Here is a 19218-nt window from a genome sequence, read left to right as displayed (position 1 = left end):
GCATTTTATGAAGTTGCATGCTAATATATATCAAACACAGAGTGGGGGGGGGCAAGAAGAGTGAGAGAGAGATTACTGTCCGTTTCTCCACTGACATCAAACTGAGAACACACAAAGAAGACAAACAACAAAAAACAGCTCTGTATTCAGTTGGCTTGTTGACTCTCCCTGTTCCCCTCTCATTTAAATCCCAAAACACACAACATTTTGGTCAATATAAAGATGAAAGAAGAGGAGAACACTAGGGTGAAAAAGGGGGGGATAAAGGGAGGATAGGAAAAGAAACCGTATCGCGCCAGTAGGTCCTGCATGAACTCCACAGAGACCGAAGAAAGAAGATGGGAGGCGGAGGCACGGGACTGCAGACTTACAGATCCATATTATCCCACACTAGGTTGCAAGACAAACTAAGGTATACAGCAAAGGCTGAGCTAAAGCAGTGCCATGGAAACAATGTGAGGGTTCGATTTTACTCTCCTTGTGGGGACCAGAAGTCCTCGCCAGTCCCCACAAGAGAAAATGCTACTTTAGGGATCAGGTTTAGGGTTAAGGTTATAATTAGGGTTAAGTTTTGTGGTTAAGGTTAAGGAAAATGGGATTTTGAATGGGAATCAATTGTTTGGTCCCCAGAAAGATAGTAAAACAAACATGTGTGTGTGTGTGTGTGTTTGTTTTGGGGTTTAGCCCTGGTTGAGAGCTTCTCAGATTACATATAGTGCTGACATTGCTAATAACACAAAATACCAATATCCTTGTTCATTTAATAAAGCCAGACATGCCCTTTGAAATGGGATGTTTTCCATATAAATCAACGTGCTGCTTTGATGTTTATGAGAGAGCATTACGAGGAGGGGAAACGTGAGAGGAGGAACCCATGGGGTTCTGGTATACTGTTCTACAAAAGACTGCACACACATGACACACACACAAACGCACAAAGTCACACACACACACACACACACACACACACGTTCCCAGCTTCCCCACTGTGTTCACACTGAAAAGATGCATCGTCTCAGAGACTATTGTGATGCACCCCATGAATCATGTTCATAATGAAAGATAAAAGAATGCACATCATTTCCACTGTCCCAGATGAGACCGGGTTTGGACTGGCCACTGAGCATGGCAAACAGCCTTAGTGTCAGATTTGAATGTGAAATCGGTCATTTGTCCAGCGTGCCGTTACCAGCTGGGTTGAAGATCTTGGAAAAACAAAACTTCCCTGTTTCAGAAAGGTTTGAATAAATGTTGTCGCCCTAATGAACATGATCCGGAAGGTGGCCTTGCAGGAACACTGGTTGTCTTTACTACTCCAGGGTCAACAGCATTTTAAAACGGCTATAGGTGGGAAGCAAATTAAGATTACGGTCTGTGAGAACCTCAGTGAAACCGGTGACACACACACAATTTTGCAAACGCACACAAACACTGAAAAGTCTCTCTCAAACACACCCCTTTCTCTTAGAAACAAACACACAATTTAAAAATGTTTTATTGTTACATACAGTACACACAAAATGTGTTTTTTTCCCCCAGCTTGCTTATTTGACCCGCTAGGCTACCTGCCGCCCATTTCAAAGCAAAGACTCTTTCTAATCACCTCCGATATGACCAAAGCAAACAGTCACACAGACACACATACTGCTATTGACCTCTGTACTAAACAACTGCTGATCAGAGACTCTCCCATGTTAAATCAGTCCGATTCTGACGTCTCTTAAACATCATGCGACGCAGCTATGTCAAAGGGGGACCACCTCAGACTGTCCTGCCTGCTTTATCCTCGTCTGTCTGGCTCTCTATCCAGAAACAACATTCATTGGCCAGCGTGTCCCCTCACCTAGTTCCCAGGTCGAAATCCGTCTTAATTAGAGAAAGCAGGAAAAACATATTTCTTCTCTCTTCACTCCGGTCTTTAGGCCAAAGACTCGGTCGCATTTTCCATACTTTTGCCCCATTTTTCTTTCCGTCGCCTTTTTGTTATCTTAAAGGTTATCAGGGCGAGGGAGAGGAAGATGGAACGCCAAGGAGAGCGAGAGACAGAGAGGAGGAGAAGGAGGAGGAGGAATAGAGAGGAGGCTCATTAGTCTCTGCTTTGCTCAGCCAACATACCATCCATTACTCCTGCTCAGACTGAAGTTACCCACACATGATTGTCTTGCCTCAACAAAGTCCTCAAATGAAGCCAAATGTGAAGCTATATTCATCTCTTCTATTTCAAAATTGGGTTTGTATAGAAACACTCCCACAGATGAAAAGGACATACAGCTCATAGAAATCCATTCCAAAGCAATGATCTGAACGGAAGTCGGAGTTGGCCAGTGATACACTATATATACACAAAGGTATGTGGACACCCCTTCAAATTAGTTGATTCGGCTATTTTAGCCACACCCGTTGCTGTGGCCCACCAATCTCCATAGAGAAACAATGGCAGTAGAATGGCCTTACTGAAGAGCTCAATGACTCCACGTGGCACCGCATAGGGTGCCACCTTTCCAACAAGTCAGTTGGTCAAATTTCTGCCCTGCGAGAGCTGCCCCGGTCAACTATAAGTGCTGTTATTGTGAAGTGGAAATGTCTAGGAGCACCAACAGCTCAGCCGCAAAGTGGTAGGCCACACGAGCTCACAAAACGGGGCCGTGTGTAAAAATCGCCTGTCCTCAGTTGCAACACCCACTACCAAGGCCTCTGGAAGCACAAGAACTGTTTCTCGGGAGCTTCATGAAATGGGTTTCAATAGCTGCGCAGACGCAAACGAGCCTAGAATCAACATGCGCAATGCCAAGTCTCGGCTGGATGGAGCGGCGTGAAGCTCGCCGCCATTTTACTCTGGAGCAGTGGAAAAGCGTTCACTGGAGTGATGAATCACACTTCACCATCTGGCAGTCCGATGGACGAATCTGGGTTTGGCGAATGCCAGGAGAACGCTACCTGCCTCAGTGCATAGTGCCAACTGTAAAGTTTGGTGGATGAGGAATAATGGTGTGGGGCTGTTTTTCATGGTTTGGGCCAGGCCCCTTAGTTCCAGGGAAGTCTTAACGCTACAACATACAACAACATTCCAGACAATTCTGTGCTTCTAACTTTGTGGCAACAGTTTGTGGAAGGCCCTTTCCTGTTCCAGCATGACAATGCTCCTGTGCACAAAGCGAGGTCCATACAGAAATGGTTTGTCGAGATCGGGGTGGAAGAACTTGACTGGCCTGCACAGAGCCCTGACCTCAACCCCATCGGGCATCTTTGGGGTGAATTGGAACGCAGACCGCGAGCCAGGCCTAATCGCCCAATATCTGAGCCCAATCTCACAAATGCCCGTGGCTGAATTGAAGCAAGTCCCCGCAGCAATGTTCCAACATCTAGTGGAAAGCCTTCCCAGAAGAGTGGAGGCTGTTATAGCGACAAAGGGAGGACCAAATCCATATTAATGCCAATGATCTTGGAATGAGATGTTCGACGAGCAGGTATCCACATACTTTTGGTCATGTAGTGTACGTTGCAATCCATTTGAAATAGAATATAATAAAATATATAAATATAATATAGTTCTGTGCTCCATACGTGGAAGGAGAGGGAATGAGTGCGAGAGAAAGATGGAGGTTTTTCCTACTGTACGTTTTCAGATCAGTGCAGATGATGAAGAGGTGATCAGTTTAGACTATCGAGATGCACCCCAAGTCTTTTTCTGTATTTTTCTATTGGAAAGTACTCTGCATCCAGGCGGGACATGATTTGCACAGCTGGCATATGAAGCAGGTTGGCCTGAAAGCAAACCTTCGCTCTGCCAATAGACCATCAGGAAAACATTTTCAGTTTGAGTACCAACAGAATCAAAACCAACATACTGACATGATTCCTAAATGACTGCCGTCTGGACCAAGGCAAACAAATCATGGACTGGCCATTTTCAAACTGTCCATCAGAGCTGTGTGTGTGTGTGTGTGTGTGTTAACTCATAACAGGTGAGTGGGGAGACAGAGAGAGGAGAATCCTATCCCACCAGAACGTAACAGGGCAGGATGGGCACGGTTTCATACGAACTGTACCGTCCGTTACAGTGGTGTGTGCATGTGTGCGTGCAAAACACTAGGGAACAGCATCTCTGCACCCTTCACTCCTCTTCATGCTCACCCCATTCCTCAGACTCTCACTCGGGTCTTGATTTAAAAAGATGAAAAGAGGAGTGCAGAAGGAGTGCCTAGCTCACAGAGGTCTGAAAGCCTTTCAGGAGGGGATCTGGTTTTTAATGGCCTCATTCAGAGTCTGAAGGGTTCAGTTTTGTTCCAGTCAGTCCCTGAGCTAGGTTTAGGAAGGAGGTTGCCATTTAGCCAACTGCAGGGGGTGTCGTTGAGAAAATGCTGGGCTAAGCAGACTCCTAGTCTAAAGTGGGTATTTAAAAACCTGTCGATGGCAGCTCACACAGAGCCTCGTGAAGTATTGAACAGGTGCTACCGCATTATCCACATGCACGCAACATCGAATCCGGTCGTGTGTGCATGTCAGTCCTTTAAAAGTCAAACGACACGACTGCTTCCCTTCTCCCGCCGCGCCCGTCAGAAACCCAACTAAACTCGCAGGACAAGAGCGGGAAACCCGCTATAGTTGAACCGGTTGAAACCCAGCCGGTCTACATCGGTCCATTTATTAAGAGGGTTTTATTAAAGCACTCCAAGCAGCTTCGGGGCTTCCTGATAACGCTTGTAAACTGACACAGAAGCCGAATGTTGAAGTGGGATGATTCTCATCAAAGCTATTTTTTTACCCAGAGCAATCATTTCAACTCATAAACACTCTCCTAGGATGGATATCTCCTTGTTTATAGTGGTGATGATGGCTCCATGAAGGAGCAGTTACACACAAAAGAGAAGAGAACTCACATGGACACTTAGTATTGATTTGAAAAGACGGAGGTGGCGAAAAGGTAAATGAACACTTCCCTATTGTAAGTACATAGAGTCAATGCAAGCTAGGTCCAACGTAAACGATCTACAATACAGTAATACAAAACACACACACACACAGTACGCCACATGATTCGCACATAGCCTGCAGTGTAGATTTAAATTGCATATTTTGTTTTTTTGTAAACACTGTGGAACCCAAAAGGCTACATTTCGTAGAATATATGAACATAGTTTAGCCAGCACACACAGCTCCTGATGAACTGTGAAGTTGTTTGCTGACATTGGCCTGTCTAGAGTATTGCCCCCGTCACTCAAACACAACTTCACCCCAACACTGAACTTTACAACGCTGGTCGAACTTTTTGTTTACTGTGAAAATGTTCAAACTTCAACTGCCACTTGAGCTCTGCTAACCCCTCTCAGGGAGGCCTAGGTGTGAACCACACTAAACGTCACAACATGTCTGTGTGTCCCTCTCGGAAAAACAGCAGGGTCCCCTGTGTGGGTGCTCTGACAGGCCACCTAGCAACCCCTCATCTACCCAGCAAGGAAATCTTTCCCTGTTGATGGCTGTGCATGTGTGTTTGTTGGTGTGTTTGTGTGTGTGTGTGTGACCTGCCAACGTGGGTAGCTGTACGCGATGACACAACTAATCCTCTGACCACTTGACTACCCACGATGCCCCACTGTGGGCTGGTGGCGTTCAAGGGCTATGGGTAAACACGAGGGCCGTGTTTATTTCCCTCGTTCTCCTCTTCCTCGCTTTCCCTCTCCATGACTGTTATTTCTCGACTGTTTCAGTTTCTTTGTTTCCCTTCTCTGTACTCTGTCTGTCTCTCTTGTCCGTCTCTGTGCACAAAGGTAACTAACTTTAAGAGGCAGCAGAGCAGGGGGAGAAGGAAGGCTGGCGTTGTGTTGTGTTGTAAACAGACCAGGGGGACCCCAGGCCCCTGTCTGACAGAAAGGTCACACCTTTCACACACCAGGAACAAACACAAACAGTTCGCCGAAGAGGCAACAGAGCGAAGCGAACTTTGCTTTGAGCACTTTGACTCACCCACAGTTTGCTACTGCTACTGGCACTTCTTTAACTGGAACCCAATGAAACCATAAAGGACTTCGGTCAAACCTGAGTAGCAACAGAAAAAGTAAGCTAGACCCTCATTTGGAAAAAGTTTTTTCTCGACGTCAATTTGTCACAGAGCATAAAAATGTAGATCATTCTATCATATCAAAAATGAAGGCAGGGTTGGGAGCACAGTGCCTTTTACAACTGTCTGGAAAAGTTGAAATTCAGCCCAAGATCAATATTTCAACTTTAGACCCTAGTCAATTTCCAAACGTAAAAATCTATAAGATAGCTTCCCCATCTCTCCCTCTTACACAACTGGAGATCAACTACCGTCCACTTTGGAACATCGACTCTGGACATGAAGACAGCTTCTTGCACTTCTTGTAGCTGGGAACAAAGTCACACGGAGGGAGATCTGACAATAGACTATTCTCACACACACACACACACACACACACACACACACACACTCCCATCTCCCTCTATCAATGTCAACAACCCTGATGCTACCAGCGTTAGCTAGAATCTGCATGGGCGATCATCGCTACGGTGATTGATCCCGTGATTCCCTGTGGAGCGTGAATCACAAAGCAAAAATTGCCTGTCATTTGCATGACGCCCTCAGCACTTACTTTCCTCGGAGACTGTGTGTGTGCATGTGTACTGTAAGTGTGCGGGAGTGTTCGTTAGAGACACAGCGTGCGCACACACACACACACACACACACACACACACACACACACACACACACGCACACACACACACACACACACACCAAATCATGGCTTAGAGATGAGTATGAGCAGTTCTTGTAGGCCTATCCCTGAGGATCAATAGTGCTTTGTAAAGTGTCAAACAGAGGGATATCAAACGCTACTTTGGAGGAAAACCAGCCAATGTATCCCTTATCACAAAGCAGGCTATCATTTCACCACACTGGAGAGAAGCACAATCAATGGCGTGCTGTAGTTACCCTGCATAGACATCCATTGAAATCCATGACATCTTACCATCCAACTGCTTAAAATGGGCACAACCAGCCCTCGCCTCTCCATTGTAGTCTACTGTGATGTGCATGTGGATTGTCTGGTGAGTGTTCTGGCACAAAAGCCCAGGTGTGCATCAGCAGGTAGCTGCTATAAAATAGGTGGTGCATGGACTATGGAGTGATCAGTCCCAATTGACATTCTTCACGTCGAGTGTTGAAAGGCATTATTTTTCCGACCCTCAAAGCTATTTTCCCTGCGCCAACCAACGCATGTTGACACGGAGGGTTGAGTTGAAGAGGATTCTCTGATCCTCGGTCTGCCTTTTATAAATAGACCACATATAGAAGTTTCCCCAATGTCAAAGTATAGTCCTCGCTAAACCTCTATATTGGATTGTTCTGTTGACAAGCCTTCCGAATTTACTCCTCCTTCCCACACGAGTAGCATGTGCGTGTGTACTTTACGAGCCTTCAGAGAGAGAGAGAGAGAGAGAGAGAGAGCCACCTCCATTCTCTGTCGACTTGAGCAGGGTTTATGGACAAAGAGCTGGCTGGAACACAGAGCTCTTTAACAACCAACGGGAGATCAAGCTGAAAGAGTTGACTTCTCAGTCGGCAGAGACAAGCCTCCTGTTACTCCAATGTTGTATTTCTTTGAGAGGATATTGATCGTGTTGGTGTTGATTAGAAAGGCAGGTCTTTGATGTTAATCTTGGAACTATTACAGGTCTGGGTAACTGCAGACACGGCTAAGACTCTGTATAGCACAGTTAAGCTTTGGGGGGGGGGGGGGCGTAAACCAATGGAAAATGATGCCATGGCCCATGAAAAACCCATTTAATCTTGGGTGTGTGGGTGTGTTCCCCTTTATCATCTACATAAAATGACAGTCAGTCGAAACATCTAACTTTTATGTTTCCAACACACACACACAAAATGGTGCAACCTTCCAAATACAATGTTTATATATACATAAACTACTGGTCAAAAGTTTGGGGTCACTTAGAAATGTCCTTGTTTTTGAAAGAAAAACACACTTTTTGTCCATTAAAATAACATCGAATTGATCAGAAATACAGTGTAGACACTGCTAATGTTGTAAATGAATGTTGTAGCTGGAAAAGGCTGATTTTTTATGGAATATCTACATAAATGTACAAAGGCCCATTGTCAGCAACCATCACTCCTGTGTTCCAATGGCACATTGTGTTAGCTAATCCAAGTCAAATCAAATCAAATTTTGTTGGTCACATACACATGGTTAGCAGATGTTAATGTGAGTGTAGCGAAATGCTTGTGCTTCTAGTTCCGACCGGGAAGTAATATCTAACTAGTAATCTAACAATTTCACAACAACTACCTTATACACACAAATGTAAAGGAATGAATAAGAATATGTACATATAAATACATGGATGAGTGATGGCCGTGCAGCATAGGCAAGATGTAGTAGATGGTATAGAGTACAGTATATACATATGAGATGAGTAATGTAGGGTATGTAAACATTATATAAAGTGGCATTGTTTAAAGTGACTAGTGATACATTTATTAAAGTGGCTAGAGATTTGAGTCATTATGTTGGGCAGCAGCCACTCAATGTTAGTGATGGCTGTTTAACAATCTGATGGCCTTGAGATAGAAGCTGTTTTTCCGTCTCTGTGTCCCCGCTTTGATGCACCTGTACTGACCTCGCCTTCTGGATGATAGCGGGGTGAACAGGCAGTGGCTCGGGTGGTTGTTGTCATTGATGATATTTTTGGGTCGCGGTCAGTACAGGTGCATCAAAGGCTAATTGATCATTAGAAAACCCTTTAGCAAATATGTTACCACAGCTGAAAACTGATGTGCTGATTAAAGAAGCAATAAAACGGGTCTTCTGCAGACTAGTTGAGTATCTGCACCTGTACACCTGTACTGCACCTGTACATAAGCCATCTGTAAACAGCCCATCTATCTACCTACCTCATCCCCATACTGTATTTATTTATTTATCTTGCTCCTTTGCACCCCAGTATCTCTACTTGCACATTCATCTTCTGCACATCTACCATTCCAGTGTTTAATTGCTATATTGTAATTACTTCGCCACCATGGCCTATTTATTGCCTTAACTTACCTAATTTGCACTCACTGTATATAGACTTTTTGTTTTCTTTTGTTCTACTGTATTATTGACTGTATGTTTTGTTTATTCCATGTGTAACTCTGTGTTGTTGTATGTGTCGAAGTGCTATGCTTTATCTTGGCCAGGTAGCAGTTGCAAATGAGAACTTGTTCTCAACTAGACTACCTGGTTAAATAAAGGTGACATTTAAAAAAAAAAAAAATACATCTGGAGCATCAGCATTTGTGGGTTCGATTACATGCTCAAAATGGCCAGAAACAAAGAACTTTCTTCTGAAACTCATCAGTCTATTCTTGTTCTGAGAAATGAAGGCTATTCCATGCGAGAAATTGCCAAGACTTCCTCTGTCCAGTGTCTGTGTTCTTTTGCCCATCTTTTATTTTTATTGGCCAGTCTGAGATATGGCTTTTTCTTTGCTCTGGCTGGGCCACTCAAGGACATTCAGAGACTTGTCCCGAAGCCATTCCTGCGTTGTCTTGGCTGTGTGCTTAGGGTCGTGGTCCTGTTGAAAGGTAAACATTCACCCCAGTCTGAGGTTCTGAGCGCTCTGGAGCAGGTTTTCATCAAGGATCTCTCTGTACTTTGACTCGTTCATCTTTCCCTCCATCCTGACTAGTCTCCCAGTCCCTGCCTCTGAAAAACATCCCACAGCATGATGCTGCTACCCTCATGCTTAACCATAGGGATGGTGCCATGTTTCCTCCAGACTTGACGCTTGGTATTCAGGCCATAGAGTTCAATCTTGGTTTCATCAAACCAGGGAATCTTGTTTCTCATGGTCTGAGAGTCTTTAGGTGCCTTTTGGCAAACTCCAAGTGGGCTGTCATGTGCCTTTTACTGAGGAGTGGCTTCCATCTGGTCACTCTACAATAAAAGGCCTGATCGGTGGAGTGCTGAATAGATGATTGTCCTTCTGGAAGGTTCTCCCATCTCCACAGAGGAACTCTGAAGCTCTGTCAGAGTGACCACCAAGTTCCTGGTCACCTCTCAGACCAAGGCCCATCTCCCCCGATTGCTCAGTTTGGCAGGGCGGCCAGCTCTAGGAAGAGTCTTGGTGGTTCCAAACTTCTTCCATTTAAGAATGATGGAGGCCACTGTGCTCTTGGGGACCTTCAATGCTGCAGAACTATTTTGGTACCCTACCCCAGATCTGTGCCTCGACACAATCCTGTCTCTGAGCTCTACGGACAATTCCTTCGGCCTCATGGCTTGGTTTTTGCTCTGACATGCACTGTCAACTGTGGGAACTCATATAGACAGGAGTGTGCCTTTCCAAATCATGTCCAATCAATTGAATTTACCACAGGTGGACTCCAATCTGTAGAAACATCTCAAGGATGATCAATGAAAACAGGATGCACCTGAACTCAATTTTGATTCTCATAGCAAAGGTTCTGAATACTTATGTAAATAAGGTATTTCAGTTTGCAAAAATGTATATAAACCTGTTTTCGCTTTGTCGTTATGGGGTGTTGTGTGTAGATTGATGAGGAAAACAATTAATTTAATCCACTTTAGAATAAGGCTGTAAAGTAATAAAATGTGGAAAAAGTCAAGAGGTCTGATGCACTGTATGTATATATGTATACCAAGAGTGTGCACAGCTGTCATCAAGGCAAAGGGTCGCTACTTTGATTTGAAATATTTTTTTGATTTGTGTAACACTGTTTTGGTTACTACATGATTCCATAGGTGTTATTCAATAGTTTTGATGTCTTCACTATTATTCTACAATGTAGAAAATAGTGAAAATAAAGAAAAACCCTTGAATGAGTAGGTGTGTCCAAACTTTTGACCGGTGCTGTATATACGCTAATACTAGATATTATCATAGAGCTAGGACTGAGCATGTCTTGATTTAGGAGAAAATGTCCTCCGGGACGGGGTCAATTTACTGAGAGATTATATCCATTTACACATGGATTCTACAGAAACTTCCCCTCCTCCAGTGGATAGAACCTGTGGTCCAGCAGTACACGGTTTATGTTACGGAGGAGAGACAAAGTCCTACGCTCTAAACACGTAAGCTTAGATACATGTGAGCGTGTGTGATCCCCACTAGCAATCTTAGGGGTCCAGCCAGACCAGAACATAAATATTTCCTATCTCAATGCACTTTCAATTACCCAGGGTTACAGAGGGACTATTAACCTGGTAAACTACAACACACACACTGGATATTTACTAGATGTAGCCCCCTCCAAACACTTGCATTAAAACAGGTATTCCCAAACCCCCAGGGGTACGTGCAAAAAATAAATTCCAGTCCATTTATATTTTCCAATGGGGCTATACATATGGGTGAGGTTGTTTTCTCGCCTGAGTAGCACCGTTTTACTGCCAAAAATACAATTAAACCATCTAGTGTTCAGCGAAATAACAACACAATGTCAAATACAGGTAGCCTCGTCAAATCATTAACATCCAATCACATTAACCGTTACTCTCTCGCGGGAATTCCACTAACGGCCCTTATGTTGCCAAACGTAGCTGCTGCTCATTCCGTTGGCTCGAAAATTGATGAATGGTTCAAAAAAGTGTAAGGCCCGCGTCCATAGAGACACATACCAGCTCTACTGGTAGTACTGCTACTACCAGCAGTACAACACATGCACCTTTCGACGACAAGTTGTTCTGCTCCCACGAGCACATCCATGGCTATCATCAGTAATTCTACATTTGATGTTAGCCCAGCTAGTATGGACACTGACGGTTGTGAATCTGTTGCAGCCGAAGAGCTACTGCCCCCTTATCCGGGACAGCACCGAACAACAGGCGGGGGACGTTGGACCATCGAAGAGGCGCAAATATGATGAGAACTACATTGATTTGGGGTTCACTTATATTGGGAGTAGTGCCTTTCCTCAGCCACAGTGTGTTATCTGTGCAAAAGTACTATCTCACAACTCGATGAAACATTCACTCTTAAGCAGACATTTGGAAACAAAACACGCCAATTTGAAAAATAAGCCGCGGGACTTTTTGGAGGGAGAATTAAGACGAATTTCGAGTAGTAAGACATGTATTAAAGCAAAATATACCATTAATAAGAAGGGGCTAGAAGCATTTTATATGGTGAGATGCCGAGTGGCTAGGACAGGCAAGCCCCATACTATTGTGAAGGACTGAATTCTTCCTGCTGCCACGGATATGGCTGGGACAACGCCGGGGAAAAGGCCCCATAAAACTATACAGACGATGCTTTCATCAAACAACACTGTTTCACGATGCATCAGTGACATGACAGGAGATGTTTTGAAACAATTACTGCTTCGCATACATGCCAGTGAATTATATACGTTACAGCCGGATGAGTAAACAGACGTGGCCCTGGCACAACTCCTGGTATATGTCCGTTACGTTTATGGGGGGTCAATTAAGGAAGACATCCTCTTCTGCAAACCACTGGAAACCAGGACAACAGGAGAGGATATTTTTATAGTTCTGGGCAGCTTTGTGACATCAAATGGACTTTGGTGGTCAAGATGTGTTGGTATCTGTACTGATGGCGCAAAATCCATGACAGGGAGACATAATGGAGTGGTAATGCTTGTGCAAGCAGTTGCTCCCGACGCCACTTGGGTACACTGCAGCATCCACGAGAGGCTCTTGCTGCCAAGGGAATGCCTGAAAGCTTGAAAGACTATTTTGGACACTACAGTGAAAATGGTTAACTTTGTTAAAGCAACGCTGTTGATGGAATTCATATGTTTAAATGAATGATTAGAATATTCCACCCTGAAACCATATAAAGGACAGTGAAATTGATCAGAATCATAAAATTATAATTATTGATGTCTGTAGTGTTAGTCAGTAAAATTATAATAAATTATGTGTGTAGTTTTAGTCAGAATTAGGGTAAGACAATATAACAATATGTCTCTATGGTATCTTAAACACAGACTGTCTTAGCAGAATTTGGTGCCGACCTGGCTAGAGGCCTCTGAAAGATTGGGGAAAGGACGGGAAGTACTTCCCACGGTCTCAACTATCTTGAGGGGAGTGATTCTCACGGTCTCCCAAAATCTTTGTCAGCTGGGTAGTGGGACAGTGTGTGCGTAGGATACCTAATGTTTGTGTGCAAAAGTATGTGCGTAAGGAGCTAGTATAAAATGAATGGTTTTGTACAACGAACTTGCACGCCCGTGATTAAACATTTTGCCTATCATAGCTGGGGCCTCCGTCTGTTTCATTCAACCAGTATCTTACAAATCCTGGGTTGCAGACTCAGTAGTTTAATTGAATTGGGTTTATGAACATTGAGAACACAATTCTCGTGACAAACGCCCAATGACTCTCGTGTATTTTCTGCACTATGCAATGATATGGGCAGCGACCATGTAACGCTTTTAAAACATACAGAAGTGCGCTGGTTATCAAGGGGCAAAGTATACTCTCCTTCCAGACTCATATCAAACATCTCCAATCCAAATTCAAATCTAGAGTCGGCTTTCTATTCCGCAACAAAGCCTCCTTCACTCACGTCGCCAAACTTACCCTAGTAAAACTGACTATCCTACCGATCCTCGACTTCGGCGATGTCATCTACAAAATAGCTTCCAATACTCTACTCAGCAAACTGGATGCAGTTTATCACAGTGCCATCCGTTTTGTTACTAAAGCACCTTATACGACCCACCACTGCGACCTGTAGTTTAAAGACTCAGTAGTTTAATTGAATTGGGTTTATGAACATTGAGAACACAATTCTCGTGACAAACGCCCAATGACTCTCGTGTATTTTCTGCACTATGCAATGATATGGGCAGCGACCATGCCCTAGTCGGCTGGCCCTCGCTACATGTTCGTCGTCAGACCCACTGGCTCCAGGTCATCTACAAGGCTATGCTAGGTAAAGTGCTGCCTTATCTCAGTTCACTGGTCACGATGGCTACACCCACCCGTAGCACGCGCTCCAGCAAGTGTATCTCACTAATCATCCCTAAAGCCAAAACCTCATTTGGACGCCTTTCCTTTTCCTTCCTTCTTTTATTTATTTACTTTTCTGCTCTTTTGCACACCAGTATCTCTTCTTGCACATGATCATCTGATGATTTATCACTCCAGTGTTAATCTGCTAAATTGTAATTACTCGATTTATTGCCTACCTCATGCCTTTTGCACACATTGTATATAGATTCTCTTTTTTTTCTCTACCATGTTATTGACTTGTTTATTGTTTACTCCATGTGTAACTCTGTGTTGTTGTCTGTTCACACTGCTATGCTTTATCTTGGCCAGGTCGCAGTTGCAAATGAGAACTTGTTCTCAACTAGCCTACCTGGTTAAATAAAGGTGAAATAAAAAAATAAAATAAAAAATTCACACGTATCGTATAGTGTATTTGTGGCAGGCTTTCAATGATGGCAAAAAACAACATTTGAGAGAGTGCGCTGACAATGGTGCTAGAGGGGGTACACAGCTGGAGGTTGAATGTTTCAAGGGGTACGGGACTATAAAAAGTTTGGGAACCACTGCATTAAAACATCAAACACTAAGACTCACTGGGCTTGAAACGGATGTGTGTGTTCCACCAGCCATCGAGACATTGTCCCCCTCTCGCTTCCCTTCCTTTCCTGCTCAAATCTACACCGCATCCCCTCTGCCTTATCAGTGTCACCATAGGTCAGACAAATGTGGGGCTCACCTGAAGCCAGCAGCCCCCTCTGCCTTCATCGCCTCTGGGCATGTGGCCCCGGCCTGGCAGGGCCTAATGACTAGACCTAGAGGTGGGCCCGCGGGGCTGGTGACAACCTCAGGAATTAGGAGTGCACACACACACATGCTTTCAAGACCTATATTAACAAACACAGACACAGGGAAACACACACACACACATACATATTTATTCAGAAGGCCTGTAAGAGCAGCAAAGAATCAGTAGACTTCAGGCGTGTGACAGGGCCAGGGAATTATAGACCTGTTCCATTGGGTAGTCAGACCAAAGCACATCCACAGAGATTATGCAGGAGGGAGGAGAGATAGTGATGGGAGGACCTGGACAGGAAATATGCTGTATTCATACAGTGAGAGAGCCGGGGTAGTTTCTTACCTCGAGCTGGAGTAAGACAGGTAGCACCTTGGGATGTCTTACTTATACATACACAACATCCAGCAAGCAGGTGAATATGAGAAATGCACTGTCATTTCCACAATGTAGCCTATTCCCCATTGTGTCTGTATTCTCCATTGTGTAGCTAATCACACCGTACATAATGTGTCCAGCATGCTCTCACTGTGTCCGTTTCAAACTCACAGCCCCAGTGTAGCTGTTACAGAATATCTCAGTAGTACGTATGTAAACAATGGTGTGTACGTGTGATACATACAGAATAGAGGGACAGGAGGCAGGGGAGAGACAAGACAAAGAGATGGAGCAGGAGAGAGAGGGAGTGGGTGATGGTGTATTGTATATGTAAGGGATAAACATTGACGTTCTGTACATTGCCTTGGAAATAATGGACCACGCAGCGGGGACGAGGCGGAGTCCCTTGGTGGCGTACATTTTTCTGAGGTAACGTACAGAACGGAGGTGTTGATCCTGCTTATACCACAGTTGCCAAAGAAAACAATACTAAGGCACACATTTGCCAGTAGAAATAACATGCTTTCATTGATAGTTTATATATTTTTTAAATAGTCCATTGCCAGAGATGCGACCCAGTTGTTCATTATTTTTGTTCCGTTGCCATGCTGTGTGCCAATGTTCTTATTTCTTGCTAGCTAGCCAGCCAACTACAGCGGACACAGTCGCGTCAACCTCTGCAGCGAGAATAAAAGCAAAGTAGCTGCATTTGCGTTTGTTTAAGCTCGTTTTACCGTGAAATTCATTTGGATAGATCCATAACAATGAGCTAATGACACGCGATCTTGCCTGGCATAGAAACGTTTGCCTTATCGTCAGGACACCACTGTTCATTACGAGGAGATCGCATTGCTTATCAAACACTCTAAGCTAGAAGCTAGCTAAATAGTTTGTTCCTAGCAAACATGCCAACATGACAACCGAATTCAACAATATCCATTGCTGAAAACAGGTGGCCAATCTAGAAACGTGAGACAGCACAGATTTGACAGCATAGCGCCACTTGCATCATGACTGGAACATTGAAGGACCGGAGAAATGTATGTTCATCCCATCATACATCACATTAGGTCATCAGATGTCTCTGCAAAAACAAATGAATGCTAGTTCGCTAGCTAAGTTTTTCCTCTTCGGACCTGCGCTTACAATGTATTCAATTTCGGTGTGTGTAGCTGTTGGCTTAGCTTTCTGTAACAAGTACAGTCTGCATGTGCAGTGCTTTATATTGCATCATGATTAGGTTTTTGAATACTAGAATGCCCTTCTAGCCTATCAGAAACGACGATTCAACAACGCTCTGGTATAATTTGCATTATAAACTGGGTGGTTCGAGCCCTGAATGCTGACAGCCATGGTATATCAGACCGTATACCACAGGTATGACAAAGCATTTATTTTTACTGCTCTAATTACGTTGGTAACCAGTTTATAATAGCAATATTATAACCTCGGGATTTGCGGTAAATGGCCAGTATACCACGACAAAGAACTGTATCCAGGCACTCCGCATTGCGTCGCGCTTAAGAACAGCCCTAAGCCGTGGTATATTAGTCATACACCACACCTCCGCGGGCCTTATTGCTTAAACATAACCTCTGAGATTTCAACATGAATCCACAGATACTGTCCATTTCTTCCAAACACAACAGGCTTGAGACAACTAGAACATTATCTCTCCCATAACTGTTACAGCTGACAATGAATGGGAATGGGCAGCTGTTAAACTGGAGAGTGCACCATTAAGACGGCCTGCACTGCAGCTAATGGCCTCTCTCGTGTGTGTGTGTCTAATTAGCGAATCATATCACAATTGGACCTAGGGTCATCGTCAAGCACTCATTTACTGCCATATTGGCCACGTCAATTCTAACGCTATGTCAGCAAACGATTGTTCTCGGAAAAGATCGACCTGACAAAAACACTGGCGAACGTGCAGTGGTTAAACGTGCGAGTTGGAGCCATTCCTATCAGAAAAGTAACGGCACCACGATGACGCCGTCCCTAACCTTATGCAAAATACCACACTGACCTTGGATCAGTTTCATTTCATCTCCAGTTTAATCCTAACCCCCCCCCCCCCCCCCCCCCCCAAGTGTGTGTGTGTGAAGGTTCTGTGCAGACTTAGAGAACCCCGGTTCGCAGGATTGAAACGGAGCAGAACACAGGGAGGGGGCGAGACAGACAGAGAAAGAGAGAGACAGAGAGATGGACAGGAGCCAAGGATCAGTCTAGACACTAATACACCAGGCATGAGACACACAGGCTTTATTGGGACCGTAACACACAATACACACACTCACATATTTAGACAATAAGTCACGGCAGTGGGTTTATTGTATTGGCGGTGTGTGTGTGTGTGTGAGAGAGAGAGAGAGAAAGTGCGCCCAAACAATCTGGACCTACAGTAACGGCTCAAGGAAGAGACTTTGTACTATATACCCGAACAAATAAACCACTGACAAGATGCACAGACAAGCTAACACACTGCACGATGCCGGTTATACATACCAGTAGGTGTGTGTGTGTGTGAGAGAATAACATGTACGCCCTTTAGTACACAAAGCAGCCTTACCCCATCCAGAGTCTGATGATGATCAAAAGACAGAGGAAAGAGGGATGGAGAGAGGGAGTGTTAAAGACGGCATTAGAAGGATGCATAAAAATCGAATATTATGGGATAGGCCAACTGGGGAGACGGCCCAGCGGGGGATGTCACAGAGATATGATATCCGTGGGGATCTGTGTGATGTGGGAAGGGGAAGCAGCAAAACCTTGGTTTAGTAGTATGCCTACACTCAGATACAATCCTGCTCAAAACACACACACACACACACACACACACACACACACACACACACACTCAGACAGGAATGCACTCACTGATATGAAAACAGTTCCAGGGTTGTTTCTGGATCAAAAAGGGTCTAAGAGAAGATTTGAGGCCTCCATCTCGGCGGTGTATTGTATTTTTAAGGCAATTTCCTGCAACTCTACACATTTCTCCATGGAGCTGAGATTAAGGATGTGACAGAAGTAAAAAATGAAAATAAAAATTTGCTTCATGTTGAAACTGACATTTTTTTATCGTTTAAAACAATCTACTGCAGTCCTGGCTACCTACCATTTACATTTGAGTCATTTAGCAAATGATCTTATCCAGAGTGACTTACAGTTAGTGCATTCATCTTAAGATAGCTAGCTGGGACAAGCACATATTACAGGCATAGTAAATACACTTTTCCTCAATAAAGTAGCTTTAAGTCAAAAGTCAAGTGCAAGTGTTGGTTCAGGAACGTGTTATACTGAACCAACAGCCCTCACCTTAGTGCTTTCTCCCACCCACTCAGTAACAATGTTAGTTAATGCAGTTTCAAAGTGAAACAGGAAATGGCCTTCCCCAAAATCTAATCGTCTAGAATGTCATTGATCAGTACGCTGTAGCGTTAAGACTTCCCTTCACTGGAACTAAGGCCCGAACCATGAACAGCCCCAGACCAATATTCCTCCTCCACCAAACTTAACAGTTGGCACTATGCATTGGGGCAGGTAGCGTTCTCCTGACATCCACCAAACCCAGATTTGTCCGTCGGACTGCCAAATGGTGAAGCGCGATTCATCACTACAGAGAAAGCGTTTCCACTGCTCCAGAGTCCAATGGCGGCAAGCTTAACGCCACTCCAGCCGACACTTAGCATTGCGCATGGTGATCTTAGGCTTGTGTGCAGCTGCTCGGCCATGGAAACCCATTACACGAAGCTCCCGACGAACAGTTATTGTGCCGACGTTGCTTCCAGAGGCAGTTTAGAACTCGGTAGTGAGTGTTGCAACAGAGGACAGACAATTCTTATGTGCTACCCGCTTCAGCACTCGGCGGTCCATTCCTGTCTTTCATTTTCCCAACGCAGTTAAGCCAAAACCACACCTCGTTATTCAGAGAGATGTTCTACAATGCTTTGAGTGCTCTCCAAGTCCGGAAGTGAATATCACATAGCGCGAAATTTCAGTCACTGATTAATAACGTTTGCCCTTCTACTTCAA

The 19218-nt window shown here is 44.3% G+C and overlaps 1 protein-coding gene across 4 annotated transcripts in view; it reads right to left on the bottom strand.

The window, feature by feature from the left end:
• The window catches only part of fbxl17 (F-box and leucine-rich repeat protein 17), a 373953-nt gene that overhangs the window by 274559 nt on the left and 80176 nt on the right, over window positions 1-19218 (bottom strand). The window lies entirely within an intron of this gene.

The sequence above is a fragment of the Salvelinus fontinalis genome, chromosome 4 (assembly GCF_029448725.1).
Source record: "Salvelinus fontinalis isolate EN_2023a chromosome 4, ASM2944872v1, whole genome shotgun sequence".
In the NCBI taxonomy this organism is placed as follows: Eukaryota; Metazoa; Chordata; class Actinopteri; order Salmoniformes; family Salmonidae; genus Salvelinus; species Salvelinus fontinalis.
This window is presented reverse-complemented; position numbering and strand designations above follow the sequence as displayed.